General features: G+C 39.5%; 1 protein-coding gene and 1 pseudogene across 1 annotated transcript in view; one reads left to right on the top strand and one right to left on the bottom strand.

Annotated features, from left to right (window-relative positions):
• Positions 1–20092, bottom strand: part of MAP3K21 (mitogen-activated protein kinase kinase kinase 21) — an 85544-nt gene that overhangs the window by 53305 nt on the left and 12147 nt on the right. The gene's annotated exons all lie outside the window — the stretch shown is intronic.
• LOC130022947 (40S ribosomal protein S6-like) lies at positions 8919–9678 on the top strand (annotated as a pseudogene).

Here is a 20092-nt window from a genome sequence, read left to right as displayed (position 1 = left end):
GCTGGGTTTTGAATGCTTAGAAATCTCCCTTCTCATTCCTCTGATACTACACTTCACTTCTGTCTTCACCATATCACACCAGAACTACAATCCTTCTAAACTGAGTGCTGCTTTTCTCTCTTATACTTATACCCATATACTGGTATTAGTGGACATGTCTTCCTACAGCCATGAACATCAAAACCATTATACCTAATTTTAAAAATGACATAAATGGTGACAAGCTGTTATCCCAGATGTGAGTCTGGAAAAGACACAAAATTCACACTAGTGGTTACCAGAGGCTGAGGGAAAGGTTCTCTTGCAAGCTACTCATGAGAACCTGGGGGCTTGAGTGAGGTCTAGGGGTGACTAGGGAAAAACTACAGCAGTTAGAACACATGCCTAGCATGCATCTGACCCAGTTTAATTTCCAGCACTACATGATATCCCCAGATCACCTTCTAATGCAGCCCAAGAAGCCCCTAGAGTGCCGTCAGGTGTGGCCCTGGATATCCACAGTATCAATGCAGTGGCTCAAGAATCCCAGGCATCACAGGGCCCAAGTAGCACCACATCCTGCACCAAATGGCAGAACAGGATGGCCAAGAATTGCCAGTGGAGGCCCCAGACTTTTAAATACAATCTGGGGCGTCCCCCCACCAAAAAAGATAACTTTGGGGGAAAATTCTTTTTCTTAATCATAATGGTGGTTACAGGATTAAACATATTTGTCAAAATGTATTACCCCCTGAGAATGAGTTTTACTCCACGCAAAGAAATTTTCTTTGTGAAATCTTCCAAATACCCCTAAGCAAAGGCACATTCCTACCATGTTCATAAGAACTTTGTCTTTTTTTTCTGGAGGGGGGAGGGAGGAGTATCAGGGATTAAAATCAAGGTCTCGCTTATACAAAACAAATGAGAACTTTGTATTGCAGTTACCCTTATAAAGCACAAGGTACTATAATCATTTGCACTTTGTACTTCTGATCACTTAACTAGACAGTTGAAATTGAAAACCAGAGTGAGAGGAAAAGTATGTAAGAGGGCAAGAAGAGAGTGAAAGTGTGTGAGAATAAAGTGTGTGAGTGTTAGGAGTGGTGAAAAAGTGAATGTGAACAAGAATAAACAAAGTGTCTGAGAAGAAACAGAGTAAATGGAAGAGAAAGTAAGAATATTGTGGGGGAAGGCAAGAGAAGATTGTGGGAAAATAAGAATAGAAAGGGGGGCTCAGAAACCAAAGAAATTCAAAAGATCATCAGAGGCTACTTTGAAAGTCTGTATGCCACGAAACAAGAGAACCTAGAAGAAATGGATAAATTCCTGGATTCCTATAATCTCCCAAAGCTGAATCTAGAAGCTATAGAGTACCTGAATAGACCTATTAACATCAAGGTAATTGAAAATGTAATCAAAAGTCTTCCCAAAAACAAAAGCTCAGGACCAGATGGATTCACTAGCGAATTTTTCCAAACATTTAAAGAAGACCTATTACCAGTTCTTCTCAAGCTTTTCCAGGAAATTGAAAAAACAGAAATCCTCCCAAACAGTTTCAATGAGGCCCATATTTCCCTAATACCAAAAGGAAACAAAGACACCACAAAAAAAGAAAACTACAGGCCTATATCCCTGATGAACATGGATGCAAAGAATCTCAACAAAATACTAGCAAACAGAATTCAACAATTCATTAAAAAGATCATACACCATGACCAAGTGGGATTCATCCCGGGGATGCAAGAATGGTTTAACATTTGGAAATCAACCAACATAATCCATCATACCAACAACAGAAAAGATAAAAATCATATGATCATATCAATAGACACAGAGAAAGCATTTGACAAGATCCAGCACCCCTTTATGATGAAAACCCTCGCCAAATTGGGGATAGAGGGGACTTTCCTCAATATAGTTAAAGCCATCTACCACAAGCCTACAGCAAGCATCATCCTCAATGGGGAAAAACTAAGAGCCTTCCCCTTAAGATCAGGGACCAGACAAGGAAGCCCACTCTCTCCACTGCTGTTCAATATAGTACTGGAAGTACTTGCAATAGCGATTAGACAAGAAAAAGATATTAAGGGCATTCAAGTGGAAAGGAAGAAATCAAGCTCTCACTATTCGCAGATGATATGATACTATACTTAGAGAACCCTAAACCCTCTACCAAAAAACTCCTAGAAACAATAGATCTTTATAGTAAAGTTGCAGGCTATAAAATCAATACCCAAAAGTTCATGGGTTTCCTATATGCAAATAGTGAGAGAGAAGAAAACGACATGAAGAAAACAATCCCGTTCACAACTGTGCCCCAGAAATTCAACTACATAGGAATTAGCTTAACTGAAGAAGTAAAGGACCTGTACAAAGAAAACTACAAAACGCTACTTCAGGAAATAAAAGAGGACACAAAGAAATGGAAAAATATCCCCTGTTCATGGATTGGGAGGATTAACATTGTCAAAATGGCAATACTTCCCAAAGCACTGTAAAATTCAACGTGATCCCTATTAGAATACCCATGACATACTTCAAAGAACTGCAGCAAACACTCCTGAAATTTATATGGAACAATAAGCCCCCACGAATAGCTAAAGCAATTCTTGGGAAAAAGAAAATGGGAGGAATCAACCTCCCTAACTTCAAACTCTACTACAAAGCAGTAATAATTAAAACAGCATGGTACTGGAACAAAGGCAGAACAGCAAACCAATGGAACAGAGTTGAATATACTGACATCGCCCCCCAAACATATGATCACCTAATCTTTGAAGTGGAGTAAGGAAAGCCTTTTTAACAAATGGTGCTGGCAAAACTGGACAGCTACATGCAAAAAAATGGGCTCAGATCTCTACCTAACACCATGTACAAAAGTAAAGATCAAAATGAATTAAAGACCTCAACATCAGACCGGAATCCATAAGGTACATTTTAGACAAAGTTGGCAAAACCCTCCATGACATTGAAGCTAATGGTGCCTTCAAAGATGTCAAGCCACTGGCTAAGCAAGTAAAAACAGAGATAGACAAATAGAACTATCTTAAACTAAGAAGCTTCTGCACCTCAAAAGAAACAGTGACCAAAATACAAAGACAGTCCACAGAATGGGAAAGGATATTCACCAAATACACATCCGACAAGGGACTGATATCAAGGATATACAAAGTACTGGTTGAACTCCACAAGAAGAAAACATCCAACCCTATCAGAAAGTGGGGCGATGAAATGAACAGACACCTCATCAAAGATGAAATTCGAATGGCTAAAAGACACATGAGAAAATGCTCTACATCATAAATCATCAGGGAGATGCAGATCAAAACAACAATGAGATATCACCTCACACCGCAGAGACTGGCCCACATCCACAAGAACAAAAGCAACCGGTGCTGGTACAGATGTGGCGAGAAAGGGACCCTCCTTCACTGCTGGTGGGAATGCCGACTGGATCAGCCCTTCTGGAAAACAGTATGGACGATTCTCAGAAAACTAGAAATTGAGCTCCCATTTGACCCAGCAATTCCACTCCTGGGAATATACCCCAGAGAGGCAAAAAAGTAGAGTCAAAGCGACATCTGCAGTTGTCTGTTCATTGCAGCACTGTTTACAATAGCTAGAATCTGGAAAAAACCTTAGTGCCCAAGAACAGATCACTGGTTAAAGAAGCTTTGGTACATCTAAACAATGGAATGCTATGTAGCTGTCAGAAAGAATGAAGTCATGAAATTTACATACAAGTGGTGCTACATGGAAAGTATCATGCTAAGTGAAATGAGTAGAAAGAGAGAGATAGACATAGAAAGATTGCATTCATCTGGGGAACATAAAGTAACAAAACAGGAGACTAACACCCAAGAATAGCCGAGATAAATACCAGGAGGATTACTCCATGGCTTTGAGGACAACCGCACACGCTGGGGAAAAGGCAGCTCAGATAGAGAAAGGAGCACCAAATAAAGGGTGTTGGGAGGTTCCTCTCAGGATAGGAATTGCGTGATGAGAGTAGACTATAGTCCGAACAAGATTCCCATTCGATGTCTCTTTTGCAAACCACAGCACTCAAAAGGAGAGAGATAACAAAAGGGAATGCCTTGCCACAGTGATGGGGTGGGATGGGGGGAAGGGGGGTGGGTGGGATACTGGGACTGGTGGTGGTGGAGAATGGGCACTGGTGGAGGGATGGGTATTCGATCATTGTATAACTGAAATCCAAGCACAAAAATTTGTAAGTCTACAACTGTACATCATGGTGTTTCACTAATAAAAATTTAGGGAAAAAAAACAAAGGGGGGCTGGAGCAATAGTACAGTGGGTAGGGCGTTTGCCTTGCACATGGCCAACTCAGGTTTGATTCCCAGCATCCCATACAGTCCCCTGAGCACCGCCAGGAGTTATTCCTGAGTGCAAAGTCAGGAATAACTCCTGTGCATTGCCAGGTGTGACTCAAAAAGTTAAAAAAAAAAAAAAGAACAGAGAGGGGAAGATGTAGTTGAGGAAAACGTGTTCAATTCACCTTCACATTCATTTATCTCCTCTGCCTTGCATCTTATTTAAAGTAGGTACTTATGTTTACAAATCAAGTGAACAAAGTATGCACATTCTTACATTTGTACTTTGTTCATGCCAACTTCACCTATTACAAATAATAAATTAATAAAAAGAGTGGTTAGTAAGTACTAGGAGAACTGGAGCAATATCACAGGAGGTAGAGCATTTGCATTGCACACGGCCAACCAGTCCTACCTGAGTTCAATTCCTTCACCCCTCTTGGAGAGCCTGGCAAGCTACCAAGAGTATCCTACCTGGGCGGCAAAGCCTGGAAAGCTACCCGTGATGTATTCGATATGACAAACACAGTAACAAGTTCACAATGGAGATGTTACTGGGCCCACTCAAGCAAATTGATGAACAATGGGAGGACAGTGCTACAGTGCTACAGTAAGCAATAAGTATTCATTTTATATATTTCAAGCATTATTTTACTCACTAATCATAAAATTTCCAACAGATAGCTTTTCATTCCCAGGAGGGGAAAATAAAATGAGAGGGGCAGGAAAGAAAACTCAAAGAACTAAGGAGTATAAGTAGGAGGACCCGGTTCAATGGCAGCACCACATCATACCTCAAAACTGGAAGCAACACCCTAGTACAGTACTGGGGTACTCCAGAGCACTGCTGGGTATTACCCTCCCCAAAGCAAACAAAGTAACTAACATATAATTACACTGTATATGGACTTGAGCAGTAGTTTGGATTTTATAGAAAACTGGCTCTATGGTATCGAAAGAGGATTGCTATTTAGGTTTTACCCTGAAAAATAAAATAAAAGACTACCCTAACTTGCATCTGTACTCAAAGTTTTTTTTTTTTGCTTTTTGGGTTACACCCGGCAATGCACAGGGGTGCACTCAGGAATTACTCCTGGCAGTGCTCAGGGAACCATATGGGATGCTGGGAATTCAACCCGGGTCGGTCGTGTGCAAGGCAAACACCCTACCTGCTGTGCTATCACTCCAGCCCCTGTACTCTAATTCTTAAAAGGCTAAAAATCAAGTAAGTTTGGGAGGACTTTTAGAATAAATGACTCAAACAATAATGGAAAACAGCATAAGACATTCAACTTTGACTTCAAGAACACAATCATTAAAAAAAAAGGTCGTTTTCAAATAATTATAGGAACAATTTATGTTTACTGAGTACATTCTACTTGCCAGGGTTATTTACAGGTATTTGAATTATAGAATCCACATTGTAATGCTATTGGTATAAAATCATTTATTACCTGTACTTTACAGATAAGCAAATTGATACACAAGGATGATGAGTAATCTGGACAAGGTCACGAAGCTAAGAGCAATAAAGCTTAACAGCCACTCTGAGTCCAGAACCCATGCTTCTGTGACTCCATTGACAGTTTCTATCAATTCATCTTTTGGAAATTTCTCTCCATTCAAGTACAGTCTCATTTCTAATTTCTTGTCATAGAATAATTATCAGTTGATCTAAGCAGAAGCAGTAATGCATGAAAATTATGTGCTTTGGGGCCAGAATGCTTCTGTTTCCGTATGAGAATTATAATAGTACACACAACATTAGCCTGCAGTTAAGTGAAAATGAATACACCTACAGTGCTTAGAACTGTCTGAAACACAGGACTATTTCATAAGGATTAGACACATACACACTCATTATTAATGAGTTTGAAAGTGTTTTTATTCCAGTAGCTTGGCAGGCACACCCACAAACTGCCCCTGGTGCCATATAATCTCATCAACGGCCAAACTCCAGAGACTCTGAAATAAAGCTCCTACTAGAGAGTGACATAGAACATTTTGACCCTGCACCAGGCTGTCTGCACCTGGGCAGTTCGGAGGTGGGTTGGGTTGAGTTTCCCTCCCTGCTCCAGCAGAACCTCAGTAGCCAAAAACCTCCAGAACTCAACCACAGCCATGCTCAAGGCCACTCCACACAGGCTCATAAGAGCCTCACCCACAAGAGAACCTGCAGACAAACCCAGGTATGTGGGACCCTGACTGAGATCTCCAAGCATCACTGGGCCTCCTCCTGACAGATTCCTAGTCTTCCTGTTGCTTGGTAGTCACACCCACATATTGCCCCTGGTACCACATAATCTCATCAATGCCTTAGAAGAGAGAGACATAGGCCTCACCCATGAGTGAATTTGCTCTATAATCATATTCTAAATTTCAGAATTCCTGGAGCACGTGGACACACTCACAGCCACGTGACCTCTCATATTCTAGCCCACTGATGTACCAAATGTAGCACACATTTGTTTGGGTTTAATATACATGCTTGTAATCTCTTATACAAGGGCTCAAATGGCTCCAGGATGAAATACAACCATCTTCATACGCTTTCCTCTTATGGTGGTGGGAAGGTACATGGTGGGATTGGTGTTTGAATATTAAGTGTAATGAATTATTGTGAACAACTTTATAAAAAAGTTAAATTAAATTAAGCATTTTAAAAATTTATTGAAAGTGTTTTTAGCAAAATCACTTCCATGGACTTCAGGAAATCCTTTAACTTTTGTAATGCTTAAAATGTCCTCTGCAATGGATTTGCATTTGATTTGCATCATATTATCAAAGGGTTGCAATGTAAGCCAGTCATAAAACTCAGCTAATGTTAATGGAGTAAAATAACATCAATTTTTAAAAAACATATTATTATCTTTAATTATTATAGTTTAGGCCACATGTTTACAATAACGTTAAACATTTATGGTTTTGATGTAGACAGTTATCACACCTCATGACCAAAGTGCTCAAGACCCTCCACCAATGTCCTCATAGTACCAACACTAGTTTTATCACATTAACTTAGCCATTGCAATTTGTGTTGCCACATTCAAGTGTGAGTCACTAGTCAAGTGTGATGTGGGACACACCGTATCAACATGTAAACAGAGAGCTATTAGGGGGATTTATTGTGTCATAATTCCTTCCCCAGGTGATCTTATAAACTTGATATTTAGATACCAAGGATCTATAACCTGTTATTTCTTTAAATTAACTCATTCATTTTTATTGAGTAAAATTAACAAATTACAATAAGAAAACTTCAAATTATTACTTTGATAAGTTTATATTATAAATACCACTGTGGCAATATTATTACATTATAATACAGAAAATTGTTTATATTCATTTTTCTGTACATTAGGACTTTATGACTTATTTACTACTATTGGAAGCTGGTACCCTTAAACAACATGAATCTTATCCTCTGACTAACAATCCTATGTAACTAGCAGTTCAATCGTCTTTTCACAGGTCTGACATTTTTAGATTCCACACATAAGTGACTTTAGAAAGCACTCATATTTCTTACTCAACTGCCTGATGTATCATGTGTAAACTATAACCTCAAAACTATTAAAATGACTATTATTAAGTATGAGAAAACAGGTGCTCGAAAGGATGTGGCGGAAAGAGAACCCTTCTACATGGCTGATGGGAAAGTAACTTGGTCCAGGAACTATGAAAAATGACATGGATGTTCTTCAAAACCTTACGAGCAAATCTACCATATAGCTCAACAAAACCAGTGAGAGTCAATAGAAGGAAATAAAAAGAGGATTTCAAATAAAGAAAGTTCAGTAAATTTCAAGAATTTAATAAAATTATTTTTTGTTACCCTCTGAAATACTTATGACCCTAAACTGTGGACAAATGGAATCTCAGAAATGGTACGAAAAGCTTTTCCCTATCTCTTCCAATTTTATACAATATATTTCATGCAACGAATATTCAATGCAAAAATCCCTATTAATGAAAATTAGCACTAGTGCTATTAAGAATACTGGTAAATAGTATTTAATGATTTTGTGCTACACAATTATTTTTAATCCTAACACCATTTCACTTGATCCGAACACCATTTTATGAAGTGAGAATTATAGTAATCTCCAGCTTATTGTTTAGAAATGATACCCAGATTACAGGACAAAAACATAAAGCCAAACTTCATTTCTTGGCTGGATGAAAATCTCCCGAACCTTCTGTACCACCAATAAAGCAATCAATTGTAAAAAGAAGACAAATAAAGATTCCATTTTTGTATACTGCTTAAGAGATTAAACTTTTGGGGTGGTGGGGAGTCACACCTGGCTGTGCTCAGGGGGCTACTCCCAGATGAATGCTGATGATTGCTTCTGATGGCTCCTAACTGTGCTGGGGACCATGCTAAGAGGGGAAGTGAATCTAGGCTCCAGTATGCAAAGCATGAGGTTAGTCCTCTGAGTTCTCTTCCCAGCCCCAGAGATTAATTTTTTTTATTCTCCTTCCTTCCAATATCAATTTTTCCCACTTTTACTCCTCATAAGTACCAAGAATAGTATGTAATGCCAAACTCTCTATACTTAAACTACATAAATAAAACTGAAGACACCACTCTTTTTTGTGTTGGGTTGTCTAAACATGAAGCTGAACATCTCCTACCCAGCGACTGGCTGCCAGAAACTCAATGAAGTCGAGGATGAACGCAAACATCGTACCTTTTACGAAAAGCAGATAGCAACCGAAGTTGCTGCTGACGCTCTGGGGGAAGAATGGAAGGGCTACGTGGTTCGGATCAGCGGCAGGAATGATAAGCAAGGTTTCCCCATGAAGCAGGGGGTCTTGACCCACGACCGGGTCCGACTGCTGCTGAGTAAGGGGCATTCCTGTTATAGACAGCGGAGGACCAGAGAAAGAAAGTGCAAATCTGTGCGTGGTTGCATTGTGGATGCCAATTTGAGTGTTCTCAACTTGGTCACTGTAAAGAAAGGGGAGGAGGATATTCCTGGACTCTCTGAAACCACTGTGCCTCGGCATCTGGGGCCCAAAAGAGCGAGCAGAATCCGCAAGCTTTTCAATCTTTCTAAAGAAGATGATGTTCGCCAGTATGTTGTGAAGAAGCCCCTAAATAAAGAAGGTAAGAAACCTAGGACCAAAGCACCCAAGATTCGGCGTCTTGTTATTCCATGTGTTCTGCAACACAAACGCAGACACACTGCAAGAAACAGCGCACCGAGAAAAACAAGGAAGAGGTTGCAGAGTACGCTAAACTGCTGGCGAAGAGAATGAAGAAGGCAAAAGAAAAACGCCAGGAGCAGACTGCCAAGAGACACAGGCTGTCTTCTTTGAGAGCTTCTACCTCCAAGTCTGAATCCAGTCAAAAATGAGTTTTCTGAGCAATGAATAAATAAAACAAAACAAAAAAAAAACCTGAAGACACCAATATGTGAAGTAGTAACTTCATTATCTATATTATATTCCCTTATACTAAGTTCACTTTTGAACCATGAATATTTTTATCAGCAAAATGAAACTCCAACTAATAACCAGAATGATTCAGTTTTATAAAACTTATTTTCCCAAGGCACACAACAGGGACGAATGGAGACGTTACTGGTCCCACTCGAGCAAATTGATGAGTAATAGGAAGTCAAGTGATCAAGGCACTCATATACATTATATCCTCATTTTTATAAACATCAAAAAGCATGAAGTATTGATTAAAATAGATATTAAAATGTTATGTTCCGGGCCAGAAAGATAGTTCTGTAGGTAGTGTTAGCCTTGCAGAAATTCAGCCAAACCAGTTTCAATCCCCAGTTTGATATGTCTGGTCCCCTAATGCTCGCCAGAAGTGATTCCTGCGTGCAGAGCCAGGAGTAAGCCCTAAGCACTGCTGGGTGTGGTCCAAAAGACAAACAAGCAACTCTAAATATTATAAACCATTTACATTTCAAATAAATGTCAAGGGGGAATGTGCTTTGCATTGAAAAGCCTTTGCATTGAGGGTTTAAAACACCTCCCCCATTCCCCAGTTCCTAAGTTTCCACTGGAGTTAAGCACCTCTACTCTTTGAACTAATAGAAAACAAGTTAAAATAACACTTTGAATGTCAAACTTCTCCAGTTCCATGAAAGGCCCATTGTTCTGGATTCTATTTCAGAGGTGTTCAGCAGAATTCCTGAAATTCCTTATCTTTTGGGTAAAGTGACCGAAACCAAAAATAGCAAGTCACTCCACAGGTAACAATTAGGCACTTGGCCAGGTTTCAGCCTAAGGACACCAGGTTTGTGGCCAACTTCCGCTTCCTGCCATTCACCAGAAAGATTTAAACACAGTAGCTAAACAACAGAAATTATTATAATGTACAAACTGGGTAAAAAAACATTTCTTGCCCCATAAATGGTAAATTCTTGTGAGTAACCTAGTAACGGGTATTTGAGCATTTGAGCCTCCCTTTGTGGGTCTTCAGTGAGATTTCTGACCCTTCTTAGTCCCTATTTTTTACAATCGATCTTTACATCTTTGCACTTCGTCTACTTACTCAACTGTGGGGCACTTGATTTTTCTGGCTCCTTTGAAGTTTCACACTGGTATTTTCAGAAGTAGAGTATATAACATATGTATGTATCTATGTCTACACACACACACACACATATATATATATAAACTAATTGCAATGTACCCGTTCTATTTTCTCAACATGTGACGACTGTGTACAAATTCCATTTCAGTCAAATAGGTTAACTTCAATTAATCTTTAACTAAGAACATATTTTTTTAAGTCTTAAGGAAAAAAAACAACTTGAGAAAAGCAACAATGGGAAAGAATATACTAAATGCTAAAGAATATACTAAATGCTATGCTAAAGAATATACTAAAAGCACTGACTGCTTCTCCCATAGGAGGTGATATTTCTCAATGAATTTCAATTCCAAAACCATTCAATTTTCACAAAATAACTGATAACTTTCTATGTTTGCCAAATATCGCTGACTTTTCTTATCTCCCATCTATTTCTAAGGACACCACCACCTCTCACACCAATGTGCACCACTCAGTTTATGAACACCACTCAGTGTTCTCAACCTCATCCTAAGTGATCTCTTTTGTTCTTCCCTCTCCAGAATGAACCCTATAGTCTAACAATTCTGCCTAAAAGTCACCTCTAAAAATCACAACTATGTATATTTCTGTGTCCTTGAACTTGCTGGCTGACTGCCTTCAATTTCCAATTCCAGCCTTCATTTAAAAAAAGAAATTAAACATCCCCCCTAACACACACACATACACTTAGCACTCCACTCCTCAGCAGGGCTGTCACATTCTCTCTGAAGCTTTTAAGATGAGAACACTTAGAAATCAATTAAGCTTTGTAATCTCAATTTCTCCTATTTTTTAAATATGAATTTCATTACTCTCCTTCCACGCCTAAATATGTAATTCTATACATAACATATAACATATTTTAGGTAAAGGTAAAGGTAAAGGCCCTCCCGTTGATCGTCGATTTGCTCGAGCGGGCCCAGTAACGTCTCCATTGGAGACTTTGTTGTTACTGTGTCTGGCATATCGAATACTCTCGGTAGCTTGCCGGGCTCTCCGAGAGGGGCGGAGGAATCGAACTCGGGTCGGCCATGTTGGCAGCGTGTAAGGCGAACGCCCTACCCGCTGTGCTATCGCTCCATTCCTTTTGGGTCCTTTCCTCCAAACCATGCTAGTTATTCTAATTTTCTAATGGTACTTATGTTGTGTCCCTACACAACCATGACATACCTAAGTCACTGTCACTGTCATTGTCCTCCGGTTGTTCATCGACATACCTAAGTACAAATGTATATATATTTTCAATTGTATTCAATCCCCAGTACCCCATGTGGTTCCCTGAGCCCCATCAGGAGTGACCCCTGAGCACAAGGTCAGGAGTAATCCCTGAGCACTGCCAGGGTTGGCGACAAACCCCCCCCCCCAAAAAAAACCCAAAATGACACTAAAACAACAACAACAACAAAGTTGTGTCCCTAACTTTATAGTGAAATATGGCCTGAATGCACCTGTTGTTTTCTTTCCTTTCTGTAATTAAATTGTAAACAACTGGAAGGTAAAATTGGAACCTAATTCACCTAATTTACTTTTACTGACAGCAATTGGCATTATTATATGCAAAGTATCTGTTAAGTGGCTGACCAAATGAATACTATAGATGAAGGAATGAGTAAGAAGATATACTGTCAGGTTTTATTCATGTGAAAAAAATATAGAAATGACAGTTGCTAATGATAGAAAACTAAAACTTACCTCTGCTCTTCTAAAGTAAATATAAGATGAAGATTTTTACAAATAATAATAATGCAATCGTTATGTGAATGCAGATCCAGGAATAACATTGAATACAAAGGTGATAATTGATCATTTCCCCTAAAATTTTCCCAATTTCTCTAAAAACTAGTGCCACACACTCTAGCTGCCTCTTTTGCTATTGCTCCCATGTTTTTCTCCCAACTCTAATGACTAGACACTTTCAGGAGTCAGTCTTTAAACTTCTGATCTTTTCTACCAACAGTAATTTCTCATCGCAGAACCCCTAATCTCAGCCAATCTTAGAACTTTAGATGCCATCAATAAAATGGTGACTTCGAATTGTTTATCTCTGCCCCAGGTTCCCTACCCCTGAATTTATTCTCAAAATGAACAGCCAGTGTAACCCCATTAAAATGCATATCAGATCTTTGTTCTCAGATCAAAATGTTCTGGTGTCACAGACCTAGCAGGACCAACAAAACTCGGCGCCCCCTTCTCCTTTCTTGTGACTCATTCTCCTTCCTTTCTACTCTAACACACTGGTCTCCTGCTAGAGGTATTCTACAATTTCTGCTCTAACAGAACCATCCTTCCAAAATATCCATTTTCTCACTTCTTCGGGTTTTGCTAGTAACTCACCTTTTCAGGAAGGTGAGTCATCCTCTTTCAATTTGTGTTTGGTTCTTGTTCTAAGCACTCACCCCACTCTGCGATAGGCTACATATTTCAATACAGACTATTTGATGTCTGTGTTGTCTACTAACAACAATGTCAATACCATGGTGAGAGAAACTTGTTTTGCTTACTATACAGAATACAAAAAAAAAGTAAAATCTCTGTCATACTATACAATCAATAAATAACTATTATAGGGGCCAGAGCAATAGTATAGTGGGGAGGGCATTTGTCTTGCATGTGGCCAACACTGGTTCGATCTCAGGTATCCCACAGAGTTCCCAGAGCACCGCCAGGAGTGATTCCTGAGTGCAGAGCCAGGAGTAAACTCTGATCATCACAGGGTGTGACCCAAAAAGAAAAAAAAATGTTTGAAGAGGGCAGAACACTTTAGAGATGTCAGGTGTCTCCCCATCCCTTGCATGAGACTCAAAAATGAATTTCAGAAGAGAGCAGCATGCTGCAGAGATTCCTCTGGACCCCAAAATCACCATCCAGTTTAAAAAAAGAAGAAAAAAATTTAACTCCTGTTCTAGAACCCGATGAAAAAACTGTAGAATTCCAAGAGCATGTGGCTGTGAAAGCCACATGACATTTGATATAATTATGCCACTGATATACAAAGAGTTGCACACCATATTTGATGGGGTGTAAAGTAGAAGACAACCAATCTTGATTTAAAAAATGTATATATACATGACTCAAACCCTAACAACATGTTAATGATCTCTAATTTGGGGATTTAATGGATCTAAGATGAGATGCAACAATTTTCACACACACTCTAAGGAAACCTTTTTGGATCATTTTTAGTCAATTATTCATAAAAAGCTATACAAAATAAATTCTTTAGCATTGGCCTTTGGGGCAGACTTGGGTGCTGGTGAGAAAACTTGAAATAAAGGTGGTGGGAAGATGTAATGGTGGTGGGATTGGTGCTTTATTATTGAATGTAATCAATTACTGTGAACAACTCTGAAAATAAAAAATTAAAAATAAATTAATTAATCATTATTGTGTGAATAAATTAGATTATTAAATACAAGATGATAAACTTTTGTAAAGAAAGTATGGATATGATCAGCTAAAACAAAGCTCACTTTGCATTTTTGTAGGACACAAAATTATTCTAAGGAAACATTTCATTGTGTGAAATCTAATTCTATATTTCAATCACCTTAATTTTTTTAATGCTCTTTATTTTTATCTTGGGGCCCCACCAGCAATGGTCATGTCTTACACATGACTCTGTGCTCAGGAATCAATCCTGGTGGAGTTCAGGGGACCATGTGTGGTGCCAGTGACCACGTGCAAGGTGGGCCACGTGCAAGGAGAGCATCTTAATCCCTGTACTATTTCTCTGGCCCTCTTATTTTTAATATTGTTTCCCTCTTCCAGAGAAGACATATCAAGACCTCCAAAATAAACAGATGAATGAATGAATGGATACAAGAACACTGTCACTGTCCTCCCGTTGTTCATCAATTTGCTCGAGCTGGCCCAGTAACGTCTCCATCATGAGACTTGTTACTGTATTTGGCATATTTAATATGTCATGGGTAGCTTGCCAGGCTTTGCGATAAGGGCGAGATACTCTCGCTAGCTTGCCGGGCTCTCCAAGAGGGACGGAGGAATCGAACCAGACTTGGCCAGGCTGGCTGCACACAAGGCAAATGCCCTACCGCTGTGCTAAACCATAGCTATATGATGTTGTGTGTGTGTGTGTGTGTGTTGTGTGTGTGTATACATACATACGTACCTACTGCTACCTTTTATAATTAATGTTGTAAGTGCAGGGTCTGGGGAGAGGAGGGCATATAACATGCATAGGGACATACACATGAAACAGACACACACATACACAAACACACAAATACACAAGAGAGGGAAGAAAAGCAACAGGGATATGTTAATGTTATCTCTATAGTCTACACCTTTTATCATCAGAAAATTTACTATATGACTCTCTCTGATATAAAAATAAAAAGAGGCGGGGAGGGCTTGAGGGCCTGTTCGGACCCACCCTTGGCAGTGTTCTAGGCTATTCCAAGTCAGGAACTGTTGCTGTTGGTGGCAGGAATTGAACCAGTGTTGGCTGCAGGCAATACAAATACCTTAACCTTATCTCTCTGGGGGGAAAAAATTTTAAACAGATGGAGAACTAATGGAATGAGAAAGTCAATTAATTCTCCATTTCTAGTTTATGACTGGTGATGAAAAATGATTAAATCATTCAAAGAGAGAAGGGAGAAATGACGATGCCAGACAAGGTACACTTCCTAAACTCTCTACTACATACTAGATGGCTGATACAAAAACAGAAACCTTTGTCTGTATGTATGTGTGTGTGTGTTTCACTGATACGAAATACGCAGAATCATCTGATTGTGAGGCTAAAAGCACCACGTTTTCAAGGCTGTTTGGTGATAGAAAGAGTGTGCGGAAATAAGGGAAGAGTTCTCTTTGAGGTAACAGAAAACATCTGATGATGAATGGACAAACCTGTAACAAAGAAACCACTGGGTTGCATACTTTTTGTTTGTTAGGGGGCCACAGCTGGCAATGTTCAAATGCTAGTCCAGCTAAGTGGGCTAAGTGCTTGGAGGTCAACCCTAAGATGGTACCGCTCAGGAGATCATGTGGTGCTAGAGTATGAACCAGGGCTCCTACACGCAAAACAAGCACTACAGACCTTTGAGCTCTCTCCTGGTTCATGGACTATATCACTGTATCAACGTCATCCCTTCGTTCGACGATTTACTCGAGCAGGCGCCAGTAACGTCTCCATTCGCCCCAGCCCTGAGATTTTAGCAGCCTTTCCTTACTCGTCTTTCCCAACTGTAGGCTCTTTCAGGGTCAGGGGAATGAGACCTGCTATAGTTACTGGTTTGGGCATACCGAACACACCACAAGGAGCTTGCCAGGTTCTGCCTATGCAGGCGGGATACTCTCAGTAGCTTGCCAGGCTCTCTGAGAGAGATTATATATATATATATATATATATATATATATATATATACACATATATATATAATTTGTTGCTTACTGTCTGAATTCCATCAAACGTGGTGTGGTAATTATGGAAAATGGGTAGGAAGTGTTTTAGTTTTTAGGAAGTCTGTTTGAGCAGTCTGGAAAGCAGCCTTGAGTGTGGTGGCAGTTGGGTAGTGGAGGTCGGCTGCTGGGGCTGGGTCCCTTGGGGCGGGGAGGGCTTTTGCCTGCCCCCTCTTGGGTGCCCCGAGTGAATATGGGCTATATACTTTTTTTCTTTTAAATACTGAATTCTCCAGAACATGAGTTTCATCTCAATGTTCAAAACTTAGGATAAAAAAATCTTGAGAAGCATATGGGCAGATGAAGACAGGCAAGCACTTCTACCTACACTTCAATGCATTAGTCACATATTTTATGTTTGAAAGCAAAAGAAAGAGGGGGGGAAATGGAAAGTGGAGAGGGAAGAGAAAAGAAAAGGAGTGACATAATACTATACTTAGAGAACCCTAAAGTTTCTACTAAAAAGCGCCTAGAAACAATAGACTTGTGTAGTAGAGTAGCAGGTTAATACCCAAAAGTTCATGGCTTTCCGATACGCAAATAATGAATGAGAAGAAAGTGATATTAAAAAAGCAATCTCGTACACAACTGTACAGAAAATCAAGTACTCTGGAATCACATTAACTGTACAAAGAAAACTACAAAACACTACTTCAAGAAATAAAAAGGGACATGAGTAAATGGAAACGCATCCCCTGCCCACGGATTGAGAGAATTAACAGCATCAAAGAGGCTATAGTTCTCAAAGTATTATACAGGTTCAGTGTGGTCCCTATAAGGATACTTTTGACATTTTTCAAAGAAATTGATTAAATACTCTAAAAATTTATACAGAATAATAAATCCCCACGAATAGCTAAAGCAATCCTTGGGAAAAAGAAAACGAGAGGCATCACCTTCCCTAACTCCAAGCTCTACTACAAAGCAATAGTAATTAAAACAGCATGGTATTAAAAAAAGAAAAACCTGCAAACTAATGGAATCAAGTTGAATATCCTGGCACAGACCTCTAAATAGATGATCATCTAATCTTTGATAAGGAAGCAAGAAATATGAAGTGGTGCAAGGAAAGCCTCCTTAACAAGTGGTGCTGAGAAAACTGGAAAGCTACATGTAAAAAAATGAATTCTTACTTCTACCTAATGCCAGACACAAAAGTCAGATCTAAATGGATTAAAGACTTCAACATCAGGCCTGAATCCATAAGGCACATGGGAGGACAAAACAGGCAAAACCTTCCATGACACTGGAGCTTAAGGCATCTTCAAAGATGAAACACACTGACCAAACAAGTGGAAGCAAAGGTTAACAAATGGGACTACATTAAACAAAGAAGCTCTTGCACCTCAAAAGAAACAGAGACCAAGATACAAAGACAGCCCATGGAATTGAAAAACTATTTACCAAATACCCATCTAAGGGGTTAATATCTAAGATATACAAGGCACTGGTAGAACTTTACAAGAAAAAACACACAACCTCATTAAAAAATGGGGAGAAAAAATAAACAGAAACTTCCTCAAAGAAGAAATTCAAATGGCCAAAAGGCACATGAAAAAATGCTCACATCACTAATCATCAGGGAGATGCAATCAAAACAACAAATGAGATATCATCTTACACCACACAGACTGACACACATCCAAATGAACAAGAACAACCAGTGCTGGCCCGGATTTGGGGTAAAAGGGACCCTCAACCAGTGCTGGTGGGAATGCTGACTGACCCAATCTTTTTGGAAAACAATATGGACATTCCTCAAAAAAACTTAAAAATTGAGCTCGCATTTGACCCAGCTATACCATTTCTGGGAATATACCCTGGGCGCCCAAAAACACACAGCAGAAACACCATCTGCACTCTTATGTTCATTGCAGCACTATTCACAGTAGCCAGAAACTGGAAACAATCTGAGTGACTGAGAACAGATGTGTGGTTAAAGAAGTTATGGTATATCTACACAACAGAATACTATGCAGCTATTAGGAAAAAATGAGGTGATGATATTTGCCTAAAAATGGATAGACTCAAGAGGGTATCATGCTAGTGAAGTGAGTCAGAAGAGGGACAGATGTAGAATGACTGCATTTATTTCTGGGATATTACAAAAAACACACAAAACTAATATTCAGGGCCAGGGAAAATGGGCCAGGAAGACTGATCAATGGTGTGGGAGATAGAAGGAAGTTAAACTAGAGGAGGCTCCATTATGACAATACTAGTTAGAAATGATTACTCTGGACAAGAACTGCGTGTTGAAAGCAGATAAAGGGATATACATGATAACCTTTCTGCATCTGTATTGCAAATCATAGCACCATAGCCTGGCAAGCTCCCTGTAGCATATTCGATATGCCAAAAACAGTAACAACAAATCTCACAATGGAGACGTTACTGGTGCCCGCTCAAGCAAAATCGATTGCAAACGATAATGCGTAAAATGAAAGAGAGAAAGAGAAAGAGAGAAGAGAGGCGCCTGCCATACAGGCAGACTATGGTGGGGGGTGGCTTCAAGGGGTGGGAGGAAAACTGGGGACACTGGTGCTGGGAAATTACACTGGTGGAGGGGTGGGTGTTGGAACACCATAGGACTGAAATGCAATCATGAACAATTTTGTAATGTTCTATCTCACAATGATTCAATGAAAAAAATTTTAAAAAATAATATTCTCTATAAAGACTGGAAAATTTTAGAATCAGTGAGCTCACACACATATCAATAAGGAAATAGTTAATAGACTCAAACCATTTTTAAGTATACAAAAAATAAGCAAAAATGGATGTTTTATACAGTCACCAGTTTCTATTTAGATTGTGTCTTAGGAGTGGGGCACGTGTGCAAGGTTCCAACTCCAATCCACAGCATCACAAGGCCTAAGTTACATCCAAGTCTGAGAAGCACAGCCTTACCAACCACATTGTAAGACTGAGTCAGGCCTGAATGGCCAGGCCAAATGTTACAGGGAATGGTTCCCAGGCATAAGCAAGCACTGCTGAAGAGGAAATGATGAATAAATTAAATATAGACTGTTTCTTGCAGTTAATTTCACATAAGTTAGGAATAAACAAATGACAGCCATTTGTTAAATCTGCTCCACGACTTATTTCAGAAATAAAATCCCACCAGAAAGCAAATACAATACTCATTTATTTAAGTGCTCTGTTTGGATGCTTTTGGCTAGAGTTGAATGGTTGTGATAAGAATCACATATATGGCCAGCAAAGACGAAAATGCTTACTGTCTGGGCCCATACAGAAAAAGTGTGTCAACTCCAAATGACTCTATCTCACTTGAGCTTCACCTCACCCTATTCATAAAGTCAAGGTCCACAAGTTCACAGGTGAATAGAGGAATCAGGGCTCAAAGGTGTCACCATGATAGCACTATTTATTCCCCATGACCAGAAGAATAAATGCCCCAGAGTGTACCCAGAGTCCTAGGTGCATTAATAATGTCACCCAATACCGTCAGCTAACTGAAGCGAGATCCACTCTGTGACAATGGAAGAATTTATGGACCAATACAGATAATCACAAAGAAAAACAAAATATCTGATGCTTTGAGTACCACCTTTGTGGCTCTGCATCTTAATTACTTATAAACTTAAATAAATATACACATATATGCAGAAAGATAGTACAAAGGATAAGGTACTTTTCTTGGATGCAGCCAATTGCAATTTGATCCTTGGCACCACATGTGGTCCCTTAAGGCTCCTCCAGGAATTGACTCCTCAACACAGAATCAGAAGTAAGCCCTGAGCACCTTCAG

The sequence above is a fragment of the Sorex fumeus genome, unplaced genomic scaffold (assembly GCF_029834395.1).
Source record: "Sorex fumeus unplaced genomic scaffold, SorFum_2.1 ptg000021l, whole genome shotgun sequence".
Taxonomy (NCBI): Eukaryota; Metazoa; Chordata; class Mammalia; order Eulipotyphla; family Soricidae; genus Sorex; species Sorex fumeus.
Note: the sequence above shows the minus strand (reverse complement) of the source record. Positions and strands in the feature narration are given on the sequence as shown.